Raw genomic sequence first — 16,342 nt, 5'->3', positions numbered from 1 at the left:
TGCTGGAACTATCAACTAATTTTTTTTTGAATCATTGAAAACATTTTATGTGAACATTTGTATAAACTGAGTTTTTTGTGTATTGTGTAAACTATTATGTAAAGTCACATGTATGAAAGAATTTGTATTGCTTACTGTATTTTACATATCAGGTTATTGAAAGGTCAGTGCAAAGCCAAAATTTTATCTAATTATGTGATATTTACGTATTAAGATTATCTTTTATTTTTGTCTGTATTTTTGTTGGCGAATTTGGTGGTATTTTCACCACCAATGCTGGCAAAAACACCATCAAATTCTGGCCCGTGGAGGAGGGGCATATGAAAGGTGGCTACACTGAGCCACAGCGCCAGAGATTGCGCCAAAGAGTTTTATTCCGCCGCCTCCCCTGGCAGTTGTTGTCGAGGAGTCGTGGTGGAGAGTGCATATCGGGATGTAGTAGTAGTGAGTCGGTGTTGAGATGTTGTAGTAGGGAGTGCTTGTTCCATGTTTTACGCAGTTGTTTGATGGGCTAGTCAGCAGATGTTGTTCGAATGGAGATACTGTAATGATCAGAGTGCTTTTCGTCAATATATATGAAGGTAAAATAATTCCCTTTTTTTTATTATTTCAATGTCTTAAATAATGCGTCATTACAGGTTCAGTGAACAAAGCATCTGGCTTATGTTCTTGTATTAGAGCGTAATTCTGGTTTTCTTGCGCAATTATAGTATTTCTATTTTTTTAATTAGTTCAGTATAAATGCAATTTAAAATTTCTTGCCTTATTGAAGAAGAACCGTGCCAGATGTGTACGTTGAATCACACTTCCACACACAGAACAGTTGCACTTGTGCTTTGGTTTCGTACATTTTATAGTTGCTGCGGACTTAATTATTTAATTGTGTTAACGGAAATTTTCTTTCATTCTTTGTTGTAATTCTATGCAGTCAGATTGCTTACTAAAACTAGTCAGGGCCAACCGTTTACGAGACAGCGTAACCGAACATACAGCTACGAAAAATAAAAATTATTTTCATTCATATAATTAAGCCCCCATGCAAGGTTCTGAATCACAGGCTCTGGTGGTTCTGTGACAGTGTAGGCTGCTGATTCCTTGACTTGCGCCACCGGGTGGTGGGTTTCCGGGTTCCGCTTAATATGTCACTGGCCCACGACACAGAGGAAGCGGCTACACGGGTGCTGTGTGGATGGGACTGGGCGGTTTCTTATATTAGAAGGTCTCAGGAAACCATAGAAACGGTGTCCGTCTAAAAGTGGGCAGGTAAAACACAGTAAGGTTGTTATAGAAACGATCGAGATTGTAGTTATAAATTGTGGAAGCTGTGTTGGGAAAGAACCAGAGCTCCAAACCCTAATAGAGAGCACTGAAACTCAAATAGTTATAGATGCGGAAAGCTTGCTCAAGCCGAAAATAAGTTCAGCCGAATTTTTTTCAAACGACGTAACAGTGTTCGGAAAGGATGGATTAAATACAGTTGGTGTTGGTGTATTTATTGCTGTCAGAAGTAGTTTACCTTGTAGTGAAATTGAATTAGATAGTTCCTGCGAAGTTATACTTGTTAACCCGAATAAACTATTTCTTGGATTGTATTACTGACCCTCCGACTCAGAAGATGTAGTTGCTGAACAGTTCAAAGAAAACTTGAGTCTCAAATCAAATAGGTACCCCACTCATACAATTATAGTCGATGGTGACTTCAATTTACCCTCGATACGCTGGAAAAATTATACATTAAAAGCAGGTGGCAGGCATAAAACGTCGTCCCAAATTGTACTGAAAGCTTACTTAGAAAATTGTTTTCAACTACTAGTTCATGAGCCCACTCGAAGCGTAAATGGTTGCAAAGCATATTTGACCTCTTAGCAACAATAATCTTGGACAAATAGGGAGTATCATGACACATACAGGGATTTGTGACCACAAGGCAGTTGCTTCTAGCCTGAAAACCGTAACACCCACAGCCATCAAAAAGAAACGCAAAGTCCATCTATTTAAAAATAAAAGCTGATTAAAATGCTCTTAATACCTATTTAAGAGACAATCTCCACTCCTTCCGATCTGATCACGTATATGTGGAGTGATTTGAAAAAGATAGTATCGACGGCAGTTGAGAGATATATACGACAAAAATTAATATGTTAATGTACTGATCCCCCATAGTATACAACACGGATCATATCGCTGTTGCAGAAGCAACGAAAAAGGCATGTCAAATTTAAGAGAACACAAAATCCCCAAGATTAGCAAAGTTTTGCAGAATTTCGACATATAGCGCGTACTTCAATACGTGATGCTTTTAATAATTTCCACAACGAAACTATACCTCGGAATCTGGCAGAAAATCAAAAGAGATTCTGGTCATACATAAAGCACACTAGTGGCAAGACGCAATCAATGTCTTCCCTGCGCGATAATAACATTGAACTCAGTGATGACAGTGCCAGTAAAGCAGAGTCATTAAACACAGTTATCCGAAACTCCTTCACTAATCAAGACGAAGTAAACATTCCTGAATTCCATTCGAAAATAACTGCCAAAATGAGAAACGTAGAAGAAGATATCCTCGGTGTAGCAAAGCAGCTTAAATCACTTAATAATGGCAAGGCCTCCGGTCCAGTCAGGTATAACAGTCAGGTTTCTCTCAGAGTATGCTGATACAATCGCTCTATATTTAGCAATTATATACAACCGCTCGGTCACAGAAAGAGCCATATCTAAAGACTGGAAAATTGCTCGAGTCACACCAATATTCAAAAAGGGAAATAGGAGTAATCCGCTGAATTACAGGCCCATGTCACTAACGTCGATTTGCAGTAGGCTTTGGAACATATACTGTTTTCCAACATTATGAATTACCTCGAAGAAAACGATTTATTGACACATAGTACGAGTTCAGGAAACATCGTTCATGTGAAACAACTAGCTCTTTACACTCATGAAATAATGAGTGCTATCGACATGGGATGTCAAACTGCTTCCATATTTTTAGATTTACAGAAGGCTTTAGACACCGTTCCTCACAAGCATCTTCTAAACAAACTGCGTGCCTATGGAATATCGCCTCAGTTGTGCTACGGAATTCGTGATTTCCTATCAGAAAGGTCACAGTTCGTACTAATAGACAGAAAGTCATCGAGTAAAACAGAAGTAATATCCGGCGTTCCCCAAGAAAGTGTTATCGGCCCTCTATGGTTCCTGATCTATATTAACGACATAGGAGACATTCTGAGTAGCCCTATTAGATTGTTGGCAGATGATGCTGAAATTTACCGTCTTGTAATATCATCGGGTGACAAAAACGATTTACCAGTTGATTTAGATAAGATATCTGTATGGTACGAATAAAGAACAGAGTGAAGTTATTCACATGAGTACTAAAAGTAATCTGCTAAATTTCGATTACACGATAAGCCACACAAATCTGGAGGCTGCAAATTCAATTAAATACTTAGGGATTACAATTACAAATAATCAAAATTCTAACTATCACATAAACAATGTTGCGATTCATTGGCAGAACATTTAGAAGGTGCTACAGGTCTACTAGAGAGACGCTTACATAACGCTTGTCAGCTCTATTTAGGAGTATTGCTGTGCGGTGTGGGATCCGCATCAGGTGGGACTGACGGATAGCATCGGAAATAGGGGAGATAGTGTCACAGACATAATACGTGAATTGGAGTGGCAAACATTAAAACAAAGGCGTTTTTCGTTGCGACGGTATCTTCTCATTTCAATCACCAGTTTTCTCCTTCGATTGCGAAAACATTCGGTTGCCACCCACCTACATAGAGAGAAATGATAATCACGATAAAATAAGAGAAATCAAGGATCGGACAGAAAAATTTAAGTGTTCGTTTCCCCGCGTGCCGTTCGAGAGTCTAAGGGTAGAGAGACAGCATGAAGGTGGTTCATTGAACCCTCTTCCAGGCAATTTATTGTGAATAGCAGAATAATGACGTAGATGTAGATGTGAAATTAGGAAGGCAAATACATCTGATGTACAGAAAATCCGACATTGATTAATTGAGATCGGTATAGGAAGCACTCCTGCCTTGTAGGTCACTTGACGCATCCGAAACCTACGTGTCCACAACTCCATGTCAGAGTCCCAGTGGAAAGTAATTAACTCTCAAGCTGTATCAGATTCTAATTTGAATGTACGTGAAGTCTTCTCTCAGATTAAAAGAATAATTTTAAAAAGGTCAGTATACGTACATTATTCCAAAGGTTACTTAATGGGGTCTACTCTGGTTGAGGGCTTCAGCATCAGCCGTGGAGACACAGAGCGATAACTAGAACATCAAGAGCCATAGCTCTTGTTGGGTCCTCTTTCAGGGTAAACCATTTATAGAAAATCGTATGGGTGCTGTCACCATTAGTCAACAGACATCTAATGGAGTCCTTACATAGGGAATCAAGGATTTTATCTTCCTAGGTGTAAAATTCGGATCATGAACACAATTCGAAGCAGACTAGGCGGGCAAGGTTATCCACTGCAGAAGTGGGGGTGGGCTAGTTCTGCAAACTGTGACTGTGGTGTCTGCTTAGAGTCAGTCCATCAACTCGTTGCTGGGTGAATTCGCCGAGCATACAAATTATAATTAGTGGACAATAACCATTCATCAGATGAAGCGATGGAATGGATCAGGGAACCAGATCTGGAGATGTAAAATTGTGCGAGCTTGTGATTGTGCACATTTGAAAACAAATACAGTAACTTATATTTATTTACATGATACGATAAATAAATAAGAAAAAATGTGAATAACGACCCCAGAAATACCCTGCTCGGAATTTGGAACATCTGGTGGCTAGTGTTGCTGGTTCCTGATGCGCAGGTCCCAGGTGCGATCCCTGGCCACCAGTTACAATTTTTTACGTGATGAATTGGCCTGGGAAAGGATCTACTCGGTCTTCTGAGATCAAAAGAGAAGCTGCTTAATGATGTACGCAAGTGTCTAAAGGCACATCAAATGGAGTACCTTTCAGCAAGTTTTACCAAGAGAAAATCTATATCCGAAGGTGAAGACCATTTCTACAGTATACTGTTTGTCTACTTTTGTGTCACTTAACACACTGTATTCAAAAAGTTTGCGCTGGGATAACCAAAAAGCAGAGATTCAAGCGCCGAAATCGGAGGTGGATTCAAAAATTCAGTACTGAAATTAAGACCGCGGATCAGGAATTAAGACTGCTACGGACGATTTCCCAAAGCGTTATGTTACCTCCCAGTGATTGTATATTGCAACACGAAAATGTGCATATCCTTTCTCCCATCAAGGTAATGGCGGAGGAAGGAGGAACCAAACTTAACGACCTGACGGAGCAATATTCAACTTAAAGATGTGACCGAGGAAGAGTGTCTCCACATGAAGCCTGTCAAACGAATCTGTTCCGCTGGCAGCGGCCAAGTCGTCAAGCCCCGATGCCACGCCCCACCGTACCGGACGAAATGCACTGCGGTGCACGTAACTGAAACATAAATCAACTGCAACAGCACACTTGCATTTACACATCCATACTACACAAGACATGAAACCAAAACATTCAAAACAGGAAAGCTCGCCTAAAAAGAGATTTTTAACTTAGCAACTAAAGTGTTCATTTCAACACCATAACACCACGCGATAATAACAGCTGAGTTTATTTTAAAGACAAGGCCCAGCGGAACTATATTTTCATGAAAACATTTCGTTAGTCGTCACTAATGTGTAGATACTTGCATTTATAAAGCACGATTAGCACGACCATACACATAGAATCACTAAATAGTGAGCAGCTCACCAGATTTGCTTACATATATCTGCTAATCATTTACCAAGTAGTAAGAAACCAAGGTGGAATGCCTCAGGTCCGTTCTCATGGTATGTGTGGCTTAACTTGCCATGGCACACGTGGGACGAAACTCACACTGTAGACAACACTGACCGTCCGTTAATTGATATAAATAAGCACGCAGTAGCTCCTGCTTTAATGAAACACGCGCCATATGAGCAGGCGGTAGAACTTAGAACTACTTAAACCTAACTAACCTTAGAAGTTAAGTCCCATAGTGCTCAGAGCCATTTGAACCATTTTGACAGTGATAGCCCTAAACATTATGATAGCTGCCCATCGCGACGTTGAATGCCGCCTGATGGCGTTGCGAGCACGTGACGCGATAACGAAAGTATGTAAGCAGCACCCTATCGAAGATATGGGCTGTTATTGGGGAAATCGATTGAGATAAGAGACTTTGACAAAGGGCAACTTTTTGCTACGCACAGCCTGTGAGCAAGTCTCTCGAAAACGCCGAAGCTTGTCGAATATTCACATGCTACTGTCGTGAGTATCTAAGAAAAAAGTAAAGTACAGTGAAAATACCACTATGCGCTAAATAGCCCACAACCCTTCACAGAGCGTGTGGTCCGCATGCTTGTCTGCTCTGTAAAGATAATTTTAAACCTGGGTCAACCACAGCTAAAATATTTATCCATGATTGCTTGACAATTCATACAGTGAGCAGTTTGAAACACACAGGTTTTACAACTAGTAACTGAAACTGAATGAAATGTCTAATGGTACTCCGTAGCTTTATTTGTTCAGGTCACTGATAAACTCACACACCCGGTTTCGTAACTTTGAAGTTGCATCTACTGGTGCAATATCTGTACAAAAGGTTTTTTCTAAGTGAATGCGTTATCTGGGACATCCTAAATACGGAATGACTAGACTTAAACATGGAAAGAAATATAAACTGCATTAATTAAAGAATTATTTTGTACAGATATCGCACCAGAAGATGCAACTTAGAAGTTTCGAAACCGATTGTGTGGGTTTATAAGTGACCTGAACAAACACAGCTATAGGGGGGGACCGTTGGACATTTCACTCATTTTCATTTCACTAATTTTAAGACTGGTGTGTTTAAAAAGTATTCACTTGATGAATTTTCAAGCAATCATGTACTGCTCTGTCAAGTAGGACAGATGGTGATCTGGCCGGAAGTTGGCCCAACGGCGTCCTCAGTTACGATCGCTGTAGGCATAGGACCATAGGAGTTCGACCACCGATCAATGGAGACGTGTTAGCAGTTGGGGTGAATCACTTTTTTGCTACAACAGGTCGATAGTTGTCTCCACAGACGCCGTCATCGAGATGAACGGCTGCTCGAAACGTGCAGCGCGCCATGTATGCAGGCTGGCGGAAATATTATGGTTCAAATGGCTCTGAGCACTATGGGACTTAACATCTGTGGTCATCAGTTCCCTAGAACTTAGAACTACTTGAACCTAACTAACCTAAGGACATCACACACATCCATGCCCGAGGCAGGATTCGAACCTGCGAGCGTAGCGGTCACACGGTTCCAGACTGAAGTGCCTAGAACCACACGGCCATACCGGCCGGCAAATATTAATATGGTATGGTAGACATTCTACTGCGCTTTCGTGGGACCTGTGGTAGTAATCGAAGACATGATGACGGCAGCGAACGACCTGCATCCTTTCAAGCTTGATGTCTTCCCTGACGGTTATTTCTTCTCCGTGTCTCGGAGCCAGAACCCTGCTACCGTGGTTTGAGGAGCATTATAGTGAACTCAGGTTGATGTATCGGCGATGAAATTCGCCTAATGTAGATCCTGTGGAGCCGATCAGGATCGCTATCTGGCGCCAACGCCATGCACGCAAATCAGCGCGCCTTTATTTACGCGAATTACATGACACGATCATAGACATCTAATGCCACAGACCTCCACAATCAAACCAAAAAACTGTCGGATCTATGATACTCAGAATCAGTGATGTATTTCTTTCGAAAGAAGGACAAACAAGCTATTACGCAGCTGGTCATAATGTTTTGGGTCATGAGTGTGCTTAAACATGAAGATCATACTAATATATGTTGAATATCGTTAATGTTTGGAGTTAAAAGGTGTTAGAGTTTTCACATAAAATATTCGAAGGCATTGCTATTCAGCACGCTCTCGTGCAAGACATTTAACAGTCTATGGTAGGGCATCGTCACATGAAACTCAACTTTAGGGTAGGAAGATGCGTGGCTCGTATGACGTGACAACAGATTTACATCTGTGGTAGAAGAACATGACAGGAAAACTTTGTCTTGTTGCTTTTTCTTCTACCTGCATGAGAAAAATTCGCACGTCGTCTTACGTTGTGTAATGTGTCGTCCGGTGGACTTGCATAAATTTTAACTTTAACAGTAGCGGTTCTTAATATCAAGATCCTAAACTCCCCAACGGAAAAGATACATACTTACCACGGACAAACGAAGAAAGTCCAGTGGAACAACACGGTTGCCGATTACGTTTCCTTCATCGCTCCGCGTTAGGTCAAACGTTTAACTCAGTCACTTGATCCTACTGCTCAGAAACATTATAACTGAACATGGCGATCTGTCCCCTATAGGCTTCCCATGAATTTCTTCCTTTAATATTCTAACATACCAATAGCGAAGAATGTGTCATACAGTGAATATAATCCTTACACAGGCAGGAATTATAATAAATCGGTCGTTGAAATGTTTATACTTGTCTCCCTATAACACATCATGCTACGAACCCTCCGAAGAATCCCACGTGCGGTGATGAGCAAGTGGGCGGCCGCGTAAGGTCGGAAAGAAAGGATGAGTCGCGAACTAATTAAAGAGTAAAAAATCAGGTGACAGATTCGAAAACTTTCAATAACGAACAAACTGCTGCTCTACCCATAATATGAGGAATTTTTTATTTCAAATTATGTAAAGATTCAACCGCCAATTAAAGCGTTCGAATAATTACAGAAACGAAATAAGCATTGTAACGACAATTCCCTACATACAAATGAACCAAAATATGCAAACAGATTGCAACTGCCTTCATTTCGAGAGGACTTACTAAGCTGTCCATTACGGCGGCGACCGTTAAGATGGTTAAAATTCAGACCGATCATCTTCTCGGTCTTTAGAAGTACGCAAACGCATAAATGCCCCCCGTCCCAACGGCCGAGGCTGCGCCAGGTTAGCGGACAGTTCTATGGCCCAGCAGGTGGCAGTTACTCGCTTGACCACTCAGTAAGTTGGCACTAGACCTATCATTTTGAGCCGTATGCACCCAAGTGTGATGTGCCAACCTGCTAACAGAGTCCCCGAGCATCGTCACTCCGCCCCATTATGGAACGTCTTCTTGGGAGGTCCATCAGCTGCCGTCCCGCCTTCGATCTCCTATTGTGGCATACGTATACACCGCTGTGCGACGGCTCGTGACTTCGGGCACAGATTAACAGTGATGCTCGAATTGGATAGCCGTTTCGGCTGCTTGGCGATCGCGAGTATTTCGCAATACTGGTGGAGAGCAGCAGCGTCAGCAAAGCGGTGAGGTTCACCCAATTCTGCCACGCCATTTTTTGCTGTCGAAACGTAGTTCTCATGGTTCAGGATTCTCTCTGCGAAATGTTCTCAGTTAAACTTGTGTAGCTATAGGTGAATGCTATTTCTATACGTCATTCTGTGTCTGTGTCTATGTGAGTGGAGGCTGCCTTCGGTTAAGAATACATTATTCTGTGGTACTTTCTGAAAACATTTCTTTGTGCTATATTCTAAATCTTATATTTGTGTTGCGATTTCTACCTTCTTCCCGAGTATCCATTCAGATCAGTGGCTACCAGCGACTAGGATCGTAGATCATGCCTTCCCACTGTTTGATGCTGGGTAGGATAGCAAGCAGAAATCCTCATGCTGATCGATAGTTGCCGCACCCACAAACTGGGGCCAGCTGTTTTCACTCAGGCCGCCTAGGATGCGATAACTGTGGCAGTCAGTTTAGGAGAGGTGGTGCTTGTCATATATGCCATGCACTGAAACGTTGCATCTATTCGCTTCTTAACATTCCGCGTCTATAATCAGTGTGGATGGGTTCAAGTGATATGTCTGAAATAATTCTCTTCTGTTCCTTGAAAGAAATGTTGTTGTTGTCATAGACTTCAGTTCGAAGGCTGGTCTGATGCAGCTCTCCATGCTAGTTAAACCCGCGTAAACCACTTTACTATGTATAACTACTGCAGACTACATCCATTTGTAGCTGCTTACTGTAGCAAACACTGGAATCCCTGCACTACTGCCACCCCACAAATCTCCCTCCATTATAGGTTGATGGTTAGTTAATATCTAAGCTTTTCCTATCAAGCAATCCCTTCGTTAAGTCTCAAGTCGTGCCTTAAAATTCTATATTTCCCCATTTGGTTTCCGTACCTCTACATTTATTGCCCGAGCTACCCGTCTGGTTTTTTGCATATTACTGTGACACAAAATTTTAGAGATCTATTGTAATCTTATCTGAACCGTTTCCAATCAAGTTATCATTTCCGTAAAAGTTTACACAAACGATAAATACCTGCAAAAACACTTCCTAACACTAAAGCTAGTATGGGATTATAGCAGTTTTCTCCTTTTCACACGTGCTGTTCTCGCATATACAACTAGAGTGTAACAATAAAACATTCCTATTAATATTTGCACTAATCTCCATTAAGTGTAAACACTAGCTGTGTTCGCTTGATAACATTCTACATCTACTGACGTTAGTATGTGTAGTTTCAAGTGTACTACACTGCCAGAAAAAAATCAATGCAGTCTTCTAGAGGTCTCCATTTCACTCAAGATTTTGTTGCAACAGTGCACATGGACTACATGAAATGATTAAATTTACAGGTCGACAGCACAAGAGGTTCTGAGGTACCACGTAGAGAGACCCATGCTGAAACACGCATTTTAGTACGTGGTGTAGCGTCCGTGGGTGGCAATGTAGGCGCTGACTCTGGCATGCAGTCAATCGTGCACATGGCGAATACTGTCCTGGGATACGTTATTTCATGCCTGCTCGACCTGTTGGCTAAGTTCCGTAAGAGTTGTTGGTTATCGAGTCACAACAGTCACCTCCCATCATACCCTACTAGTGCTCGACCGGAGACAATCCCGCACATCGTGTTGCCCAGGGAAGTTTTGCACTTCTTACAGAGCAAGCTGAGTTTCACAGGCAGTGTGAGGTAGAGCATTATCCGTTGGAAAAACAGATCACCTTGCTGCTGCAGGAAGGGGAAAAGAGCGGGTGTCACAACAATCTGAACGTATCGGGTTGGTTAGCGTCCTTTCCAGAAACACCAAAGGTGAACGAGAGTTATAGGTTGCTGCACTTCAGGCCATAAGGCTTTGGATGGGCTCACTATGCCTCGGACGAATGCACTCTACGAGACAGCGCTCAGCATCGTACTCGCAAACCACCATCACTTGCGTGTAGGCATAATCTGCTTTCATCGCTGAAGAACACGGCGCGCCATTCGATCTTCAAAATGAGTCTCTGACGGCGCCAGTCGAGCTGTGCACGTCGATAATGTGGCATGAGTGGAAGATGAGTTAGAGGTGTGCGTGCCCATACTGCCACTGTTAATAAACACTTCTCATCAGTTCGTGTTGATATCTCTGGGCTCACTAGTCCTCTTATCTGTGCTGTGGTAGCGGTACGATCTGCCACTGCTGCCGTTACAGTACGACTTTCCAGTGGGTGCCTGTGCGGCGTGGGTTACACGAACCGAGTCTACAGGTATGAGAATTTTAACGAGATCACTGATACCAGCATCGTTGCACAACTGATGCAGCAAGGCCAGATTCTTCACTTTCTCTGAAACGACCATTCCGCGACTCGGAAGCCAACAATTTGGCCCCCTTTTAGACTCGCTACGTTGTCTGTAGGAAGCACTAGAGAATCTTCGTGTCATGGCTTTCTGCCTGCTTCACACGTTTGCACTACACTGAACCTTCTGGATGTGAGCATTCCCTATTAAAGGCTAACAACAGATGGCGCTGTGGTAGCTGTTCCACTACGCTATCCGTTGCCGGACGATTTCGAAACCACTATTATTACATTTACTATCCCACTGGTGACATATAGATTCAAGATCGATCTTGTGTTTCCATGTGAACAGTTCTTTTCGGCAGTGTGTATTAAATAGAGGGAAACCACAGCCTAAATTCCAAAAGGTGAATAAAATCTTCCACACTGGCTGTTATAATACATCTGTAAAAGGTGAGTACCGGTTTCGCATTAAGAGAGATGCAGCGTAAGGTGACAGATTCTCTAAACAGCCATAGCGCGTCATGGATTACCGCTTTTAGCGTGCTATCTCTTTTCATCTTTACGATGAACGATAGGACTTTTCTCCAAGCAATCACTTTGCCGCGCCAAGGCTGTTTAAAAAGACTATGTCCTGAAGATGCATCTCTATTGATGCGAAACGATTAGTGTAAAAATATGAAAGTATTTTAACATCCAGTGCGGTATATTTTATTCACCATGCACACTTTACAATTACATATAGTTCAAAAATTACAGTAAATATTATCTAACGGCCCAACTCTAATAGATTAAGTAAACCAGTGTTAGATTCTAATTTCAATTGAAGGAATTAAAATGGTTCAAATGGCTCTGAGCACAATGGGACTTAACATCTGATGTCATCAGTCCCCTAGAACTTAGAACTACTTAAACCTAACTAACCTAAGGACATCACACACACCCATGCCCGAGGCAGGATTCGAACCTGCGACCGTAGCGGTCGCGCGGCTCCAAACTGTAGCGCCTAGAACCGCTCGGCCACAGTGGCCGGCTGAAGGAATTAGAGCAGGAAAAAATCGCTTTCCAAGCTATCATACCAGCAGCAGTATGTCAAAAGAAACGAAATATTACTGCTTTGAAACGTCCTTTCGCATTCTTCTAATATAAAAACACATTATAATTTACTCAAAGTGGTGTTAAAAGTAATAAATTTTCAGTGATACCATTTACAAATGTAGGAAATGTGTTACGTTTGCCTTCAGAAAAAATGTTACTCGTTAGTCATCTGCACGACTGTAATCACAAACAGATTGTTATTGTCAAGTCAGTGAGTCTGTTGGATTCGGCTCACGGAAACCTAATTCCCACGACTTTTAAATAATTTTTTGCTGTTGCTGAGCAAGAAATATACAATAATTTTTAAATGAACACATCGCCATTTGACAATACCTTTTCTTAAAAAAATTGCGGCCCAGGTTTCGACCTTTTAATCCATTTCCTTCAATTCCTTCAATTCAGTTCCTTCAATAAATGTAATACATTAACGGCAGCCAGTAGCCAGGATAGAGGATACTAAATTTCTGGGTGTACATATAGATGGGAATCTTAATAGGAAAATTCATATACTGGGTCACCTAAAACGACTAGGTTCAGCACCTTTTACAATCAGAGAAATCGCTGATTTTGATGATATAGAAATTAGCAAGCTAACATACTTTCAATACTTTCACCCGCTGATGTCATATGGAATAACATTTTTGATAACTAAACACTCAGGCAAAAAATATTCACTGTTCGAAAGAAAGTGGTTAGAATAATGTGTAGGGCTCATAGTCGCACATCTTGTAGGCAACTCTTTAGAAAGGTTAGGAATTCTTACAACAGCCTCACAGTACATTTACTGAGTAATGAAATATGTTCTCTACAACATGGGTCAGTTTAAAAACAACAGTGACACTCATGATTATACTACCAGAAGGAAGAAAGACTTACGCTATTCTCGACTTAATCTATCTTTGGCACACAAAGGGCTGTCTGACTGAAAGCAGTAGTAGTTTTAATAATAAATTGAAATCATATCTCCTTGACAAGTCCTTTCATACCATAGATGAAATCTTGAATATGAATAAATAAATCTATAAGTATAATACATGCATTATACGCCATTTAAGGAAATGCGTGAGATTGATCAGTGGAATACATAATTAACTAACTAACTTTTCTTAACTGATCGTTTTACAAGATGATTTTACATCTAGCATTTCATTGGAAGTCTACATTTTTCTTTATTTATGGTCAATTTTTAGCTTGAGGTCCTGCAATATATGTTAATGACGTAACTCAACTACTTGAAAATGGCATAAAGGCCAAAACTGGGTCGTAAGTCAGGAAACAACAATACAGTCGAATGGCGGAGTGTTCATTTAAAAATTTTAAATATTTCTCTAAAGTGGGAACTTTTCGTGGCCACCTGCTCATTAAGCCGGACCCACGAGACGACACCTGATGGTAAAATATTTCAATCCTTTGCAACAAATCCATAAGACTACTCTCCTCACAGGAATGGACCATATTTATTTGTTACGACACAACTGGTAGAGTATGGCTATCTTCAACACGATGTGCTGAAAAATTACGTTTTTATGCATCATTTTTGGATCTCAAATAGCATGTTCTCTGAACATTAAACTTGCATACCTGTTTGTCCGTCATAGCAAGTGCTTCAGTCAGGACAGTCAATAAAAGTATGATGAATGAAAAATATTTCTTTTTTCAATATTATTTTGTAAAATCTAGCCAAGCTCCCGTGGTCTAAAATGCCGCATTTAAACTTCGTTTTCTAAATGCTGGCTTCATTGTATCTCCAATTTTACCAAAGTAACGTAAAGAAATGTACTTATTATTGTTACTGATGTACCATATGTAACTGTGAAATGTTCAGTAATAATTGAGGCCACTGAATGGTTCACACAATCACCACCACGTATGTGTAACTATAAAACATTTGACACCGTTTTTACTTACAACCACCTTATTTGTTCTACGTGCCTAAGATTTTCAAAAATTAAAATGTGAATTCTAAATTATAGTTAAAATATTTTGTCAACTCATCAGACATGTAAAGGGCGTTCTAGACTCTTACGACGTTTACAAAAGGCAGCTGTATGATAACTGGAAACAGCATCCTCTGTATGAAGCGAATCTCTGTCATGGGCAGTGCAATTGGGACTTCATGTTTATATAAGTGATAGTAATGTTTTAACTTACATTCGCTGGTGTTCATTTTATAAATGATTCGCATGTGAAACTTATACAACTGTACATATGGGATGGACTGCATGGTACTTCATTGTAACGGTATTTTATATGTCCTTCAGCACTTACGACGACCACTCAGTGGCCGAAATTTCGACATACAATTAACGTTACTTGGGACTGCTTTCTGTTCCTTTTACCACTTGAAACAAATACAGTAGCTGGGAACATTTGTTTCCAAGAGGTGTAGCTTGCTCCTTGCCTTTGGATTCGGAAGGACTGAAATGAAAAAAATAAATGTGTTCTGCCTGTTACCGTTTTCATTGCATCAAATTACAAGAACCTCGCCTAATGATCTGCTGCTCTCCGGTCCGTGGTGGTGTCCGAATTTTCTTCACATACAGGGCTATTACAAATGATTGAAGCGATTTCATAAATTCACTGTAGCTCCATTCATTGACATATGGTCACGACACACTACAGATACGTAGAAAAACTCATAAAGTTTTGTTCGGTTGAAGCCGCACTTCAGGTTTCTGCCGCCAGAGCGCTCGAGAGCGCAGTGAGACAAAATGGCGACAGGAGCCGAGAAAGCGTATGTCGTGCTTGAAATGCACTCACATCAGTCAGTCATAACAGTGCAACGACAATTCAGGACGAAATTCCACAAAGATCCACCAACTGCTAACTCCATTCGGCGATGGTATGCGCAGTTTAAAGCTTCTGGATGCCTCTGTAAGGGGAAATTAACGGGTCGGCCTGCAGTGAGCGAAGAAACGGTTGAACGCGTGCGGGGAAGTTTCACGCGTAGCCAGCGAAGTCGACGAATAAAGCATGCTGGGAGCTAAACGTACCACAGCCGACGGTTTGGAAAATCTTACGGAAAAGGCAAAAGCAGAAGCCATACCGTTTACAATTGCTACAAGCCCTGACACCCGATGACGAAGTCAAACACTTTGAATTTTCGGCGCGGTTGCAGCAGCTCATGGAAGAGGATGCGTTCAGTGCGAAACTTGTTTTCAGTGATGAAGCAACATTTTTTCTTAATGGTGAAGTGAACAGACACAATGTGCGAATCTGGGCGGTAGAGGATCCTCACGCATTCCTGCAGCAAATTCACAATTCACCAAAAGTTAACGTGTTTTGTGCAATCTCACGGTTTAAAGTTTACGGCCCCTTTTTCTTCTGCGAAAAAAACGTTGCAGGACACGTGTATCTGGACATGCTGGAAAATTGGCTCATGCCACAACTGGAGACCGACAGCGCCGACTTCTTCTTTCAACAGGATGGTGCTCCACCGCACTTCCATCATGATGTTCGGCATTTCTTAAACAGGAGATTGGAAAACCGATGGATCGGTCGTGGTGGAGATCATGATCAGCAATTCATGTCATGGCCTCCACGCTCTCCCGACTTAACCCCATGCGATTTCTTTCTGTGGGGTTATGTGAAAGATTCAGTGTTTAAACCTCCTCTACCAAGAAACGTGCCAGA

The sequence above is a fragment of the Schistocerca piceifrons genome, chromosome 7 (genome assembly GCF_021461385.2).
Source record: "Schistocerca piceifrons isolate TAMUIC-IGC-003096 chromosome 7, iqSchPice1.1, whole genome shotgun sequence".
Lineage (NCBI taxonomy): Eukaryota > Metazoa > Arthropoda > Insecta > Orthoptera > Acrididae > Schistocerca > Schistocerca piceifrons.
This window is presented reverse-complemented; position numbering follows the sequence as displayed.